Raw genomic sequence first — 17,282 nt, forward strand, 5'->3', positions numbered from 1 at the left:
TTCCGACGGCCTGAGTGAGGAATCTGACGCCACTGTGAGCCGTTTGACAGCAACTATGAAAAATTTAACTTACACTATCAGAAGTAAGTTAGATATTATGGATGAAAATTCGCCAAATATGAGCACCGTGTAATCGAGTGTGAGCAATTTGAAAGTACGTCTGAACATTCTGAACGCAACTGTGAGTATTTTGAAGATGAGCACGAACCATTATGTAGGCAACTATGAGCCTTTTGTCCGCAATTATGAAAGAAAAGTCGGCAATTATGAGCGTTTTGACGGCACCTGTGTGGCCTTCGTCGGCAATTATGAACGAAAAGTCAGCAACTATGAGCACTTTTTCTTTAAATGTGAGCATTCCGACGGCCTGAGTGAGGAATCTGACGCCACTGTGAGCCGTTTGACAGCAACTATGAACCATTTTACTTACAATATCAGCAGTAAGTTAGATATTATGAATGAAAAGTCGGCAGCTATGAGCACCATGGAAGCGAGTGTGACCATTTTGAAAGTACGTGTGAACATTCTGAAGGCAACTGTGAGTATTTTGAGGATGAGATCGAACCATTATGTTGGCAACTCTGAGCCCTTTGTCCGCAAATATGAACGAAAATCCGGCAACTATGAGCGTTTTGACAGCAACCATGAACCATTTAACTTCACTATCAGCAGTATGTTAGATATTATGAATGAAAAGTCGGCAACTATGAGCAACGTGGAAGCGAGTGTGAGCAATTTGAAAGTACGTCTGAACATTCTGAACGCAACTGTGAGTATTTTGAAGATGAGCACGAACCATTATGTAGGCAACTATGAGCCTTTTGTCCGCAATTATGAACGAGAAGTCGGCAATTATGAACGTTTTGACGGCACCTGTGAGGCCTTGGTCGGCAATTATGAACGAAAAGTCAGCAACTATGAGCACTTTTTCTTTAAATGTGAGCATTCTGACGGCCTGAGTGAGGAATCTGACGCCACTGTGAGCCTTTTGAAAGACACCACGAACAATTTAACTTACACTATCAGCAGTAAGTTAGATATTATGGATGAAAATTCGGCAACAATGAGCACCGTGGAATCGAGTGTGAGCAATTTGATAGTACGTCTGAACATTCTGAAGGCAACTGTGAGTATTCTGAAGATGAGCACGAAACATTATGTAGGCAATTATGAGCACTTTGTGCGCAATTATGAACAAAAAGTCGGCAATTAGGAGCGTTTTGACGGCACCTGTGAGGCCTTGGTCGGCAATTAAGAATGAAAAGTCGGCAACTATGAGCGTTTTGACGCCTACTGTGATGCCTTGGTCGGCAAATATGAACGAATGGTCGGCAACTATGAGCACTTTTTCTTTAAATCTGAGCATTCTGACGGCTTGTGTGAGGAATCGGACGGCAACTGTGTATCTTAACAGCAACCATAAACCATTTATCTTACACTATCAGCAGTATGTTAGATATTATGAATGAAAAGTCGGCAACTAAGAGCAACGTGGAAGCGAGTGTGAGAATTTGAAAGTACGTTTGAACATTCTGACGGCAACTGTGAGTATTTTAAGATGAGCACGAACCATTATGTAGGCAACTATGAGCCCTTTGTGCGCAATTAGTAACGAAATGTCGGCAACTATGAGCGTTTTGACGGCACCTGTGAGGCCTTGTTCGGCATTACGAATGAAAGTGGGCAACTATGAACGTTTTGACGGCTACTCTCAGGCCTTGAAAGGCAATTATGAACGAATGGTCGGCAACTATGAGCACTTTTCTTTAAATCTGAGCATTCTGACGGCTTGTGTGAGGAATCTGACGGGAACTGTGAGTCTTTTGTCAGCAACCATGAACCATTTAACTTACACTATCAGCAGTATGTTAGATATTATGAATGAAAGTCGGCAACTATGAGCATCGTGGAAGCGAGTGTCAGCATTTTGAAAGTACGTGTGAACATTCTGAACGCAACTGTGAGTATTTTGAAGATGAGCACGAACCATTATGTAGGCAACTATGAGCCCTTTGTCCGCAAATATGAACGAAAATCCGGCAACTATGAGCGTTTTAACGGCACCTGTGAGGCCTAGGTCCGCAATTATGAACGAAAAGTCGGCAAATATGAGCGTTTTGACGGCTACTGTGAGGTCTTGGTCGGCAATTATGAACGAATGGTCTGCAACTAGGAGGACTTTTTCTTTAAATCTGAGCATTCTGACGGCTTCTGTGAGGAGTCTCACGGCAACAGTGAGCCTTTTGATAGCAACCATGAACCATTTAACTTACACTATCAACAGTATTTTTGATACTATGAACGGAAAGTCGGCAACTATGAGCATCGTGGAAGCGAGTGTGAGCTTTTTGAATGTACGTGTGAACATTCTGAAGGCAACTGTGAGTATTTTGAAGATGAGCACGAACCATTATGTAGGCAATTATGAGCGCTTTGTACGCAATTATGAACAAAAAGTCGGCAATTATGAGAGTTTTGTCGGCACCTGTGATGCCTTGGTTGGCAATTATGAACGAATGGTCTGAAACTATGAGCACTTTTTTTAAATCTGAGCATTCTGACGACTTGTGTGAGGAATCGGACGGCAACTGTGTCTTTTACCAGCAACCATGAACGATTTAACTTACAATATCAGCAGTAAAATAGATATTATGAATGAAAAGTCGGCAACTAAGAGCAACGTGGAAGCGTGTGTGAGCATTTTAAATGTAAGTCTGAAAATTCTGAAGGCAAATGTGAATATTTTGAAGATAAGAACGAACCATTATGTAGGCAACTATGAGCCCTTTGTTCGCAATTATGAACGAAAAGTCGGCAATTATGAGCGTTTTGAAGGCACCCGTTAGGCCTAGGTCGGCAATTATGAACGAAAAGTCGGCAACTATGAGCGTTTTGACGGCTACTGTGAGGTCTTGGTCGGCAATTATGAACGAATGGTCTGCAACTATGAGCACTTTTTCTTTAAATCTGAGCATTCTGACGGCTTGTGTGAGGAATCTGACGGCAACCGTGAGCCTTTTGATAGCAACCATGAACCATTTAACTTACACTATCAACAGTATTTTTGATACTATGAATGGAAAGTAGGCAACTATGAGCATCGTGGAAGCGAAAGTGAGCATTTTGAAAGTACGTCTGAACATTCTGAAGGCAACTGTGAGTATTTTGAAGATGAGCACGAACCATTATGTAGGCAACTAAGAGCCCTTTGTCCGCAAATATGAAAGAAAAGTCGGCAATTATGAGCGTTTTGACGGCACCTGTGAGGCCTTGTTCGGCATTACGAATGAAAGTCGGCAACTATGAACGTTTTGACGGCTACTCTCAGGCCTTGAAAGGCAATTATGAACGAATGGTCGGCAACTATGAGCACTTTTCTTTAAATCTGAGCATTCTGACGGCTTGTGTGAGGAATCTGACGGGAACTGTGAGTCTTTTGACAGCAACCATGAACCATTTAACTTACACTATCAGCAGTATGTTAGATATTATGAATGAAAGTCGGCAACTATGAGCATCGTGGAAGCGAGTGTCAGCATTTTGAAAGTACGTGTGAACATTCTGAACGCAACTGTGAGGATTTTGAGAATGAGCACGAACCAATATGAGGCAAATTTGAGCCCTTTGTTCGCAATTAGGAACGAAAATTCGGCAACTATGAGCGTTTTTACGGCACCTGTGAGGCCTTGGTCGGCAAATATGAATGAAAATTCGGCAACTATGAGCATTTTGACGGCTACTGTGAGGCCTTGGTCGGCAATTATGAACGAATGGTCGGCCACTATGAGGACATTTTCTTTAAATCTGAGCATTCTGACGGCTTGTGTGAGGAATCTGACGGCAATTGTGAGTCTTTTAACAGCAACCATGAACCATTTATCTTACATTATAGCAGTATGTTAGATATTATGAATGAAAAGTCGGCAACTATGAGTATCGTGGAAGCGAGTGTGAGCATTTTGAAAGTGCGTGTGAACATTCTGAAGGCAACTGTGAGTATTTTGAAGATGAGCACGAACCATTATGTAGGCAACTAAGAGCCCTTTGTCCGCAAATATGAAAGAAAAGTCGGCAATTATGAGCGTTTTGACGGCACCTGTGAGGCCTTGGTCGGCAATTATGAATGAAAAGTCGGAAACTATGAGCGCTTTGACGGTACAGTGATGCCTTCGTCGGCAATTATGAACGAATGGTCGGCAACTATGAGCAATTTTTCTTTAAATCTGAGCATTCTGACGGCTTGTGTGAGGAATCTGACGGCAACTGTGAGTCTTTTGACAGCAACAATGAACCATTTAACTTACACCATCAGCAGTATGTTAGAAATTGTTAATGAAAAGTCGGCAACTATGAGCAACGTGGAAGCGAGTGTGGGCATTTTGAAAGTACGTCTGAACATTCTGAAGGCAACTGTGAGTATTTTGAAGATGAGCACGAACCATTATGTAGGCAACTATGAGCCCTTTGTCCGCAATTATGAACGAAAAGTCGGCAATTATGAGCGTGTTGACGGCACCTGTGAGGCCCTGGTCGGCAATTATGAACGAAAAGTCAGCAACAATGAGCACTTTTTGTTTAAATGTGAGCATTCTGACGGCTTGTGTGAGGAATCTGACGCCACTGTGAGCCTTTTGGCAGCAACCGCGAACCATCTAACTTACACTATCAGCAGTAAGTTACATATTATGTATGAAAATTCGGTAACTATGAGCACCGTGGAATCGAGTGTGAGCAATTTGAAAGTACGTCTGAACATTCTGAAGGCAACTGTGAGTATTTTGAAGATGAGCACGAACCATTATGTAGGCAACTATGAGCTTTTTGTCCGCAACTAGGAAGGAAAAGTCGGCAACTATGAGCGTTTACGGCACCTGTGAAGCCTTGGTCGGCAATTATGAATGAAAAGACGGCAACTATGAGCATTCTGACGGCTACTGTGACGCCTTGGTCGACAATTATGAATGAAAAATCGGATACTATGAGCGTTTTGACGCCTACTGTGATGCCTTGGTCGGCAATTATGAACGAATGGTCGACAACTATGAGCACTTTTTCTTTAAGTCTGAGCATTCTGACGGCTTGTGTGAGGATTCTGTAACCAACTGTGAGCCTTTTGACAGCAACCATGAACGATTTAACTTACAATATCAGCAGTAAGTTAGATATTATGAATGAAAAGTCGGCAACTATGAGCACCGTGGAAGCATGTGTGAGCATTTTAAAAGTAAGTCTGAACATTCTGAAGGAACTGTGAGTATCTTGAAGATGAGAACGAACCATTATGTAGGCAACTATGAGCCCTTTTTCCGCAATTATGAACGAAAAGTAGGCAAATATGAGCGTTTTACGGCACTGTGAGGCCTTGGTCGGCAATTATGAATGAAAAGTCGGCAAATATGAACGTTTTGACGGCTATTGAGGCTTTGGCCGGGAATCATGAACGAATGATCGGCAATTTTGAGCACTTTTTCTTTAAATCTGAGCATTCTGACGGCTTGTGTGAGGAATCTGACGGCAACTGTGAGCCTTTTGACTGCAACCATGAACCATTTAACTTACATTATAGCAGTATGTTAGATATTATGAATGACAAGTCGGCAACTATGAGCATCGTGGAAGCGAGTACGAGCATTTTGAAAGTACGTGTGAACATTCTGAAGGCAAGGCTGAGTGTTTTGAGGATGAGCACGAACTATTATGAAGGCAATTATGAGCCCTTTGTGCGGAATTAGGAACAAAAAGTCGGCAAGTGTGAGTGTTTGCCAGCACCTGTGAGGCCTTGGTCGGCAATTATGAATGAAAATTCGGAACTATGAGCGTTTTGACGGCTACTGTGAGGCCTTGGTCTGCAATTATGAACGAATGGTCGGCCACTATGAGCACATTTTCTCTAAATCTGAGCATTCTGACCGCTTGTGTGAGGAATCTGTAACCAACTGTGACCCTTTGGACAGCAACCATGAACGATTTAACTTACAATATCAGCAGTAAGTTAGATATTATGAATGAAAAGTCGGAAACTATGAGCACCGTGGAAGCATGTGTGAGCATTTTAAAAGTAAGTCTGAACATTCTGAAGGCAACTGTGAGTATTTTGAAGATGAGAACGAACCATTATGTAGGCAACTATGAGCCCTTTGTCCGCAAATATGAACGAAAATCGGGCAACTATGAGCGTTTTAGCGGCACCTGTGAGGCCTTGGTCGGCAATTATGAACGAATGGTCGGCAACTATGAGCACTTTTTCTTTAAATCTGAGTATTCTGACGGCTTGTGTGAGAAATCTGTAACCAACTGTGAGCTTTTTGACAGCAACCATGAACGATTTAACTTACACTATCCCCAGTAAGTTAGATATTATGGATGAAAATTCGGCAACTATGAGCACCGTGGAATCGAGTGTGAGCAATTTGAAAGTACGTCTGAACATTCTGAAGGCAACTGTGAGTATTTTGCAGATGAGCACGAACCATTATGTAGGCAATTATGTGCCCTTTGTCCGCAATTATGAACGAAAAGTCGGCAATTATGAGCGTTTTACGGCACCTGTGAGGCCTTGGTCGGCAATTACGAATGAAAGACGGCAACTATGAACGTTTTGACGGCTACTGTGAGGCCTTGGTCGGCAATTATAAACGAATGATCGGCAACTATGAGCACTTTTTCTTTAAATCTGAGCATTCTCACGGCTTGTGTGAGGATTCTGTAACCAACTGTGAGCCTTTTGACAGCAACCATGAACGATTTAACCTACAATATCAGCAGTAAGTTAGATATTATGAATGAAAAGTCGGCAACTATGAGCACCGTGGAAGCATGTGTGAGCATTTTAAAAGTAAGTCTGAACATTCTGAAGGAACTGTGAGTATCTTGAAGATGAGAACGAACCATTATGTAGGCAACTATGAGCCCTTTTTCCGCAATTATGAACGAAAAGTAGGCAAATATGAGCGTTTTACGGCACTGTGAGGCCTTGGTCGGCAATTATGAATGAAAAGTCGGCAAATATGAACGTTTTGACGGCTATTGAGGCTTTGGCCGGGAATCATGAACGAATGATCGGCAATTTTGAGCACTTTTTCTTTAAATCTGAGCATTCTGACGGCTTGTGTGAGGAATCTGACGGCAACTGTGAGCCTTTTGACTGCAACCATGAACCATTTAACTTACATTATAGCAGTATGTTAGATATTATGAATGACAAGTCGGCAACTATGAGCATCGTGGAAGCGAGTACGAGCATTTTGAAAGTACGTGTGAACATTCTGAAGGCAAGGCTGAGTGTTTTGAGGATGAGCACGAACTATTATGAAGGCAATTATGAGCCCTTTGTGCGGAATTAGGAACAAAAAGTCGGCAAGTATGAGTGTTTGCCAGCACCTGTGAGGCCTTGGTCGGCAATTATGAATGAAAATTCGGAACTATGAGCGTTTTGACGGCTACTGTGAGGCCTTGGTCTGCAATTATGAACGAATGGCCGGCCACTATGAGCACATTTTCTCTAAATCTGAGCATTCTGACCGCTTGTGTGAGGAATCTGTAACCAACTGTGACCCTTTGGACAGCAACCATGAACGATTTAACTTACAATATCAGCAGTAAGTTAGATATTATGAATGAAAAGTCGGAAACTATGAGCACCGTGGAAGCATGTGTGAGCATTTTAAAAGTAAGTCTGAACATTCTGAAGGCAACTGTGAGTATTTTGAAGATGAGAACGAACCATTATGTAGGCAACTATGAGCCCTTTGTCCGCAAATATGAACGAAAATCGGGCAACTATGAGCGTTTTAGCGGCACCTGTGAGGCCTTGGTCGGCAATTATGAACGAATGGTCGGCAACTATGAGCACTTTTTCTTTAAATCTGAGTATTCTGACGGCTTGTGTGAGAAATCTGTAACCAACTGTGAGCTTTTTGACAGCAACCATGAACGATTTAACTTACACTATCCCCAGTAAGTTAGATATTATGGATGAAAATTCGGCAACTATGAGCACCGTGGAATCGAGTGTGAGCAATTTGAAAGTACGTCTGAACATTCTGAAGGCAACTGTGAGTATTTTGCAGATGAGCACGAACCATTATGTAGGCAATTATGTGCCCTTTGTCCGCAATTATGAACGAAAAGTCGGCAATTATGAGCGTTTTACGGCACCTGTGAGGCCTTGGTCGGCAATTACGAATGAAAGACGGCAACTATGAACGTTTTGACGGCTACTGTGAGGCCTTGGTCGGCAATTATAAACGAATGATCGGCAACTATGAGCACTTTTTCTTTAAATCTGAGCATTCTGGCGGCTTGTGTGAGGAATCTGACGGCAACTGTGAGCCCTTTGACAGCAACCATGAACCATTTAACTTACACTATCAGCAGTAAGTTACATATTATGTATGAAAATTCGGTAACTATGAGCACCGTGGAATCGAGTGTGAGCAATTTGAAAGTACGTCTGAACATTCTGAAGGCAACTGTGAGTATTTTGAAGATGAGCACGAACCATTATGTAGGCAACTATGAGCTTTTTGTCCGCAACTAGGAAGGAAAAGTCGGCAACTATGAGCGTTTACTGCACCTGTGAAGCCTTGGTCGGCAATTATGAATGAAAAGACGGCAACTATGAGCATTCTGACGGCTACTGTGACGCCTTGGTCGACAATTATGAATGAAAAATCGGATACTATGAGCGTTTTGACGCCTACTGTGATGCCTTGGTCGGCAATTATGAACGAATGGTCGACAACTATGAGCACTTTTTCTTTAAGTCTGAGCATTCTGACGGCTTGTGTGAGGATTCTGTAACCAACTGTGAGCCTTTTGACAGCAACCATGAACGATTTAACTTACGATATCAGCAGTAAGTTAGATATTATGAATGAAAAGTCGGCAACTATGAGCACAGTGGAAGCATGTGTGAGCATTTTAAAAGTAAGTCTGAACATTCTGAAGGAACTGTGAGTATCTTGAAGATGAGAACGAACCATTATGTAGGCAACTATGAGCCCTTTTTCCGCAATTATGAACGAAAAGTAGGCAAATATGAGCGTTTTACGGCACTGTGAGGCCTTGGTCGGCAATTATGAATGAAAAGTCGGCAAATATGAACGTTTTGACGGCTATTGAGGCTTTGGCCGGGAATCATGAACGAATGATCGGCAATTTTGAGCACTTTTTCTTTAAATCTGAGCATTCTGACGGCTTGTGTGAGGAATCTGACGGCAACTGTGAGCCTTTTGACTGCAACCATGAACCATTTAACTTACATTATAGCAGTATGTTAGATATTATGAATGACAAGTCGGCAACTATGAGCATCGTGGAAGCGAGTACGAGCATTTTGAAAGTACGTGTGAACATTCTGAAGGCAAGGCTGAGTGTTTTGAGGATGAGCACGAACTATTATGAAGGCAATTATGAGCCCTTTGTGCGGAATTAGGAACAAAAAGTCGGCAAGTATGAGTGTTTGCCAGCACCTGTGAGGCCTTGGTCGGCAATTATGAATGAAAATTCGGAACTATGAGCGTTTTGACGGCTACTGTGAGGCCTTGGTCTGCAATTATGAACGAATGGTCGGCCACTATGAGCACATTTTCTCTAAATCTGAGCATTCTGACCGCTTGTGTGAGGAATCTGTAACCAACTGTGACCCTTTGGACAGCAACCATGAACGATTTAACTTACAATATCAGCAGTAAGTTAGATATTATGAATGAAAAGTCGGAAACTATGAGCACCGTGGAAGCATGTGTGAGCATTTTAAAAGTAAGTCTGAACATTCTGAAGGCAACTGTGAGTATTTTGAAGATGAGAACGAACCATTATGTAGGCAACTATGAGCCCTTTGTCCGCAAATATGAACGAAAATCGGGCAACTATGAGCGTTTTAGCGGCACCTGTGAGGCCTTGGTCGGCAATTATGAACGAATGGTCGGCAACTATGAGCACTTTTTCTTTAAATCTGAGTATTCTGACGGCTTGTGTGAGAAATCTGTAACCAACTGTGAGCTTTTTGACAGCAACCATGAACGATTTAACTTACACTATCCCCAGTAAGTTAGATATTATGGATGAAAATTCGGCAACTATGAGCACCGTGGAATCGAGTGTGAGCAATTTGAAAGTACGTCTGAACATTCTGAAGGCAACTGTGAGTATTTTGCAGATGAGCACGAACCATTATGTAGGCAATTATGTGCCCTTTGTCCGCAATTATGAACGAAAAGTCGGCAATTATGAGCGTTTTACGGCACCTGTGAGGCCTTGGTCGGCAATTACGAATGAAAGACGGCAACTATGAACGTTTTGACGGCTACTGTGAGGCCTTGGTCGGCAATTATAAACGAATGATCGGCAACTATGAGCACTTTTTCTTTAAATCTGAGCATTCTGGCGGCTTGTGTGAGGAATCTGACGGCAACTGTGAGCCCTTTGACAGCAACCATGAACCATTTAACTTACACTATCAGCAGAATGTTAGATATTATGAATGAAAAGTCGGCTACTATGAGCAACGTGGAAGCGAGTGTGAGCATTTTGAAAGTACGTGTCAACATTCTGAAGGCAACTATGAGTATTTTAGGATGAGCACGAACCATTATGTAGGCAACTATGAGTCTTTTGTCCGCAATTAGGAACGAAAATTCGGCAACTTTGTGCGTTTTTACGGCACCTGTGAGGCCTTGGTCGATAATTATGAATGAAAAGTCGGCAACTATGAGCGTTTTGACGGCTAGTGTGATGCCTTGGTCGGCAATTATGAACGAATGGTCGGCAACAATGAGCACTTTTTCTTTAAATCTGAGCATTATGACGGCTTGTGTGAGGAATCTGACGGCAACTGTGAGTCTTTTGACAGCAACCATGAACCATTTAACTTACACTATCAACAGAATGTTAGATATTATGAATGAAAAGTCGGCTACTATGAGCAACGTGGAAGCGAGTGTGAGCATTTTGAAAGTACGTGTCAACATTCTGAAGGCAACTATGAGTATTTTAGGATGAGCACGAACCATTATGTAGGCAACTATGAGACCTTTGTCCGCAAAAATGAACGGAAATCCGGGAACTATGAGCGTTTTGACGGCACCTGTGAGGCCTTGGTTGGCAATTATGAACGAATGGTCGGAAACTATAAGCACTTTTTTAAATCTGAGCATTCTGACGGCTTGTGTGAGGATACTGACGGCAACTGTGAGCCTCTTGGCAGCAACAATGAACCATTTATCTTACACTATCCACAGTAAGTTAGATATTATGGATGAAAATTCGGCAACTATGAGCCCCGTGTAATCGAGTGTGAGCAATTTGAAAGTACGTCTGAACATTCTGAACGTAACTGTGAGTATTTTGAAGATGAGAACGAACCATTATGTAGGCAACTATGAGCCTTTTGTCCGCAATTATGAACGAGAAGTCGGCAATTATGAACGTTTTGACGGAACCTGTGAGGCCTTGGTCGGCAATTATGAACGAAAAGTCAGCAACTATGAGCACTTTTTCTTTAAATGTGAGCATTCTGACGGCCTGAGTGAGGAATCTGACGCCACTGTGAGCCTTTTGGAAGACACCACGAACAATTTAACTTACACTATCAGCAGTAAGTTAGATATTATGGATGAAAATTCGGCAACAATGAGCACCGTGGAATCGAATGTGAGCAATTTGATAGTACGTCTGAACATTCTGAAGGCAACTGTGAGTATTTTGAAGATGAGCACGAACTATTATGTAGGCAATTATGAGCCCTTTGTCCGCAATTATGAACAAAAAGTCGGCAATTATGAGCGTTTTGACGGCACCTGTGAGGCCTTGGTCGGCAATTAAGAATAAAAAGTCGGCAACTATGAGCGTTTTGACGCCTACTGTGATGCCTTGGTCGGCAATTTTGAACGAATTGTCGGCAACTATGAGCACTTTTTCTTTAAATCTGAGCATTCTGACGGCTTGTGTGAGGAATCTGACGGCAACTGTGAGTCTTTTGACAGCAACCATGAACCATTTAACTTACACTATCAGCAGAATGTTAGATATTATGAATGAAAAGTCGGCTATTATGAGCAACGTGGAAGCGAGTGTGAGCATTTTGAAAGTACGTGTGAACATTCTGAAGGCAAATATGAGTATTTTGAGGATGAGCACGAACCATTATGTAGGCAACTATGAGCCCTTTGTCCGCAAGAATGAACGGAAATCCGGCAACTATGAGCGTTTTACGGCACTTGTGAGGCCTTAGTCGGCAATTATGAACGAATAGTCGGCAACTATGAGCACTTTTTTAAATCTGAGCATTCTGACGGCTTGTGTGCGGAATCTGACGGCAACTGTGAATCTTTTGACAGCAACCATGAACCATTTAACTTACACTATCAGCAGTAAGTTAGATTTTACGGATGAAAATTCGGCAACTATGAGCATTGTGTAATCGAGTGTGAGCAATTTGAAAGTACGTCTGAACATTCTGAAGACAACCATGACTATTTTGAAGATGAGCACGAACCATTATGTAGGCAACTATGAGACCTTTGTCCGCAATGATGAACGAAAAGTCGGCAATTATGAGGGTTTTGACGGCACCTGTGAGGCCTTGGTCGGCAATTATGAACGAAAAGTCTGCAACTATGAGCACTTTTTCTTTAAATGTGAGCATGCTGACGGCTTGTGTTAGGAATCTGACGCCACTGTGTACGTTTTGGCAGCAAAAACGAACCATTTAACTTACATTATCAGCAGTAAGTTACATACTATGGATGAAAATTCGGCAACTATGTGCACCGTGGAATCGAGTGTGAGCAATTTGAAAGTACGTCTGAACATTCTGAAGGCAACTGTGAGTATTTTGAAGATGAGCACGTACCATTATGTAGGCAATTATGAGCGCTTTGTACGCAATTATGAACAAAAAGTCGGCAATTATGAGAGTTTTGTCGGCACCTGTGATGCCTTGGTTGGCAATTATGAACGAATGGTCTGAAACTATGAGCACTTTTTTTAAATCTGAGCATTCTGACGACTTGTGTGAGGAATCGGACGGCAACTGTGTCTTTTACCAGCAACCATAAACCATTTAACTTACACTATCAGCAGTATGTTAGATATTATGAATGAAAGTCGGCAACTATGAGCATCGTGGAAGCGAGTGTCAGCATTTTGAAAGTACGTGTGAACATTCTGAACGCAACTGTGAGTATTTTGAAGATGAGCACGAACCATTATGTAGGCAACTATGAGCCCTTTGTCCGCAAATATGAACGAAAATCCGGCAACTATGAGCGTTTTAACGGCACCTGTGAGGCCTTGGTCGGCAATGATGAACGAATGGTCGGCAACTATGAGCACTTTTTCTTTAACTCTGAGCATTCTGACGGCTTGTGTGAGGAATCTGACGGCAACCGTGAGCCTTTTGATAGCAACCATGAACCATTTAACTTACACTATCAACAGTATTTTTGATACTATGAATGAAAAGTCGGCAACTATGATCGTCGTGGAAGCGAATGTGAGCATTTTGAAAGTACGTCTGAACATTCTGAAGGCAACTGTGAGGATTTTGAGAATGAGCACGAACCAATATGAGGCAAATATGAGCCCTTTGTTCGCAATTAGGAACGAAAATTCGGCAACTATGAGCGTTTTTACAGCACCTGTGAGGCCTTGGTCGGCAAATATGAATGAAAATTCGGCAACTATGAGCATTTTGACGGCTACTGTGAGGCCTTGGTCGGCAATTATGAACGAATGGTCGGCCACTATGAGGACATTTTCTTTAAATCTGAGCATTCTGACGGCTTGTGTGAGGAATCTGACGGCAATTGTGAGTCTTTTAACAGCAACCATGAACCATTTATGTTACATTATAGCAGTATGTTAGATATTATGAATGAAAAGTCGGCAACTATGAGTATCGTGGAAGCGAGTGTGAGCATTTTGAAAGTGCGTGTGAACATTCTGAAGGCAACTGTGAGTATTTTGAAGATGAGCTCGAACCATTATGTAGGCAACTAAGAGCCCTTTGTCCGCAAATATGAAAGAAATGTCGGCAATTATGAGCGTTTTGACGGCACCTGTGAGGCCTTGGTCGGCAATTATGAATGAAAAGTCGGAAACTATGAGCGCTTTGACGGCTACAGTGATGCCTTCGTCGGCAATTATGAACGAATGGTCGGCAACTATGAGCAATTTTTCTTTAAATCTGAGCATTCTGACGGCTTGTGTGAGGAATCTGACGGCAACTGTGAGTCTTTTGACAGCAACAATGAACCATTTAACTTACACCATCAGCAGTATGTTAGAAATTGTTAATGAAAAGTCGGCAACTATGAGCAACGTGGAAGCGAGTGTGAGCATTTTGAAAGTACGTCTGAACATTCTGAAGGCAACTGTGAGTATTTTGAAGATGAGCACGAACCATTATGTAGGCAACTATGAGCCCTTTGTCCGCAATTATGAACGAAAAGTCGGCAATTATGAGCGTGTTGACGGCACCTGTGAGGCCTTGGTCGGCAATTATGAACGAAAAGTCAGCAACAATGAGCACTTTTTGTTTAAATGTGAGCATTCTGACGGCTTGTGTGAGGAATCTGACGCCACTGTGAGCCTTTTGGCAGCAACCGCGAACCATCTAACTTACACTTTCAGCAGTAAGTTACATATTATGTATGAAAATTCGGTAACTATGAGCACCGTGGAATCGAGTGTGAGCAATTTGAAAGTACGTCTGAACATTCTGAAGGCAACTGTGAGGATTTTGAAGATGAGCACGAACCATTATGTAGGCAACTATGAGCTTTTTGTCCGCAACTAGGAACGAAAAGTCGGCAACTATGAGCGTTTACGGCACCTGTGAAGCCTTGGTCGGCAATTATGAATGAAAAGTCGGCAACTATGAGCATTCTGACGGCTACTGTGACGCCTTGGTCGACAATTATGAAGGAATGATCGGCAACAATGAGCACTTTTTGTTTAAATCTGAGCATTCTGACGGCTTGTGTGAGGAATCTGACGGCAGCTGTGAGCCTTTTGACTGCAACCATGAACCATTTAACTTACACTATCAACAGTATTTTTGATACTATGAATGGAAAGTCGGCAACTATGAGCATCGTGGAAGCGAGTGAGCATTTTGAAAGTACGTGTGAACATTCTGAAGGCAACTGTGAGTATTTTGAGGATTAGCACGCACCATCATGTAGGCAACAATGAGCTCTTTGTCCGCAAATATGAACGAAAATCCGGCAACTATAAGCGTTTTGACGGCACTTGTAAAGCCTTGGTCGGCAATTATAAACGAATAGTCGGCAACTATGAGCACTTTTTTCTTTAAATCTGAGCATTCTGACGGCTTATGTGAGGAATCTGACGGCAACTGTGAGTCTTTTGACAGCAACCATGAACCATTTAACTTACACTATCAGCAGAATGTTAGATATTATGAATGAAAAGTCGGCTATTATGAGCAACGTGGAAGCGAGTGTGAGCATTTTGAAAGTACGTGTGAACATTCTTTAGGCAAATATGAGTATTTTGAGGATGAGCACGAACCATTATGTAGGCAACTATGAGCCCTTTGTCCGCAAGAATGAACGGAAATCCGGCAACTATGAGCGTTTTACGGCACTTGTGAGGCCTTAGTCGGCAATTATGAACGAATAGTCGGCATCTATGAGCACTTTTTTAAATCTGAGCATTCTGACGGCTTGTGTGCGGAATCTGACGGCAACTGTGAATCTTTTGACAGCAACCATGAACCATTTAACTTACACTATCAGCAGTAAGTTAGATTTTACGGATGAAAATTCGGCAACTATGAGCACTGTGTAATCGAGTGTGAGCAATTTGAAAGTACGTCTGAACATTCTGAAGACAACCATGACTATTTTGAAGATGAGCACGAACCATTATGTAGGCAACTATGAGACCTTTGTCCGCAATGATGAACGAAAAGTCGGCAATTATGAGGGTTTTGACGGCACCTGTGAGGCCTTGGTCGGCAATTATGAACGAAAAGTCTGCAACTATGAGCACTTTTTCTTTAAATGTGAGCATGCTGACGGCTTGTGTTAGGAATCTGACGCCACTGTGTACGTTTTGGCAGCAAAAACGAACCATTTAACTTACATTATCAGCAGTAAGTTACATACTATGGATGAAAATTCGGCAACTATGTGCACCGTGGAATCGAGTGTGAGCAATTTGAAAGTACGTCTGAACATTCTGAAGGCAACTGTGAGTATTTTGAAGATGAGCACGAACCATTATGTAGGCAATTATGAGCGCTTTGTACGCAATTATGAACAAAAAGTCGGCAATTATGAGAGTTTTGTCGGCACCTGTGATGCCTTGGTTGGCAATTATGAACGAATGGTCTGAAACTATGAGCACTTTTTTTAAATCTGAGCATTCTGACGACTTGTGTGAGGAATCGGACGGCAACTGTGAGTCTTTTGACAGCAACCATGAACCATTTAACTTACACTATCAGGAGTATGTTAGAAATTATTAATGAAAAGTCGTCAACTATGAGCAACGTGGAAGCGAGTGTGAGCATTTTGAAAGTAGGTCTGAACATTCTGAAGGCAACTGTGAGGATTTTGAAGATGAGCACGAACCATTATGTAGGCAACTATGAGCCCTTTGTCCGCAATTATGAACGAAAAGTCGGCAATTATTAGCGTTTTGACGGCACCTGTGAGGCCTTGGTCGGCAATTATGAACGAATGGTCGGCAACTATGAGCACTTTTTCTTTAAATCTGAGCATTCTGACGGCTTGTGTGAGGAATCTGTAACCAACTGTGAGCCTTTTGACAGCAACCATGAACGATTTAACTTACAATATCAGCAGTAAAATAGATATTATGAATGAAAAGTCGGCAACTAAGAGCAACGTGGAAGCGTGTGTGAGCATTTTAAATGTACGTCTGAAAATTCTGAAGGCAAATGTGAGTATTTTGAAGATAAGAACGAACCATTATGTAGGCAACTATGAGCCCTTTGTTCGCAATTATGAACGAAAATTCGGCAACTATTAGCGTTTTGACGGCACCCGTTAGGCCTAGGTCGGCAATTATGAACGAAAAGTCGGCAACTATGAGCGTTTTGACGGCTAGTGTGAGGTCTTGGTCGGCAATTATGAACGAATGGTCGGCAACTATAAGCACTTTTTCTTAAAATCGGAGCATTCTGACGGGTTGTGTGAGGAATCTGACGGCAACTGTGAGTCTTTTGACATCAACCATGAACCATTTAACTTACACTTTCAGCAGTATGTTAGATATTATGAATG

This window comes from Thermobia domestica, chromosome 6, assembly GCF_964235325.1.
Source record: "Thermobia domestica chromosome 6, izTheDome1.hap1.1, whole genome shotgun sequence".
NCBI classification, from domain to species: Eukaryota; Metazoa; Arthropoda; class Insecta; order Zygentoma; family Lepismatidae; genus Thermobia; species Thermobia domestica.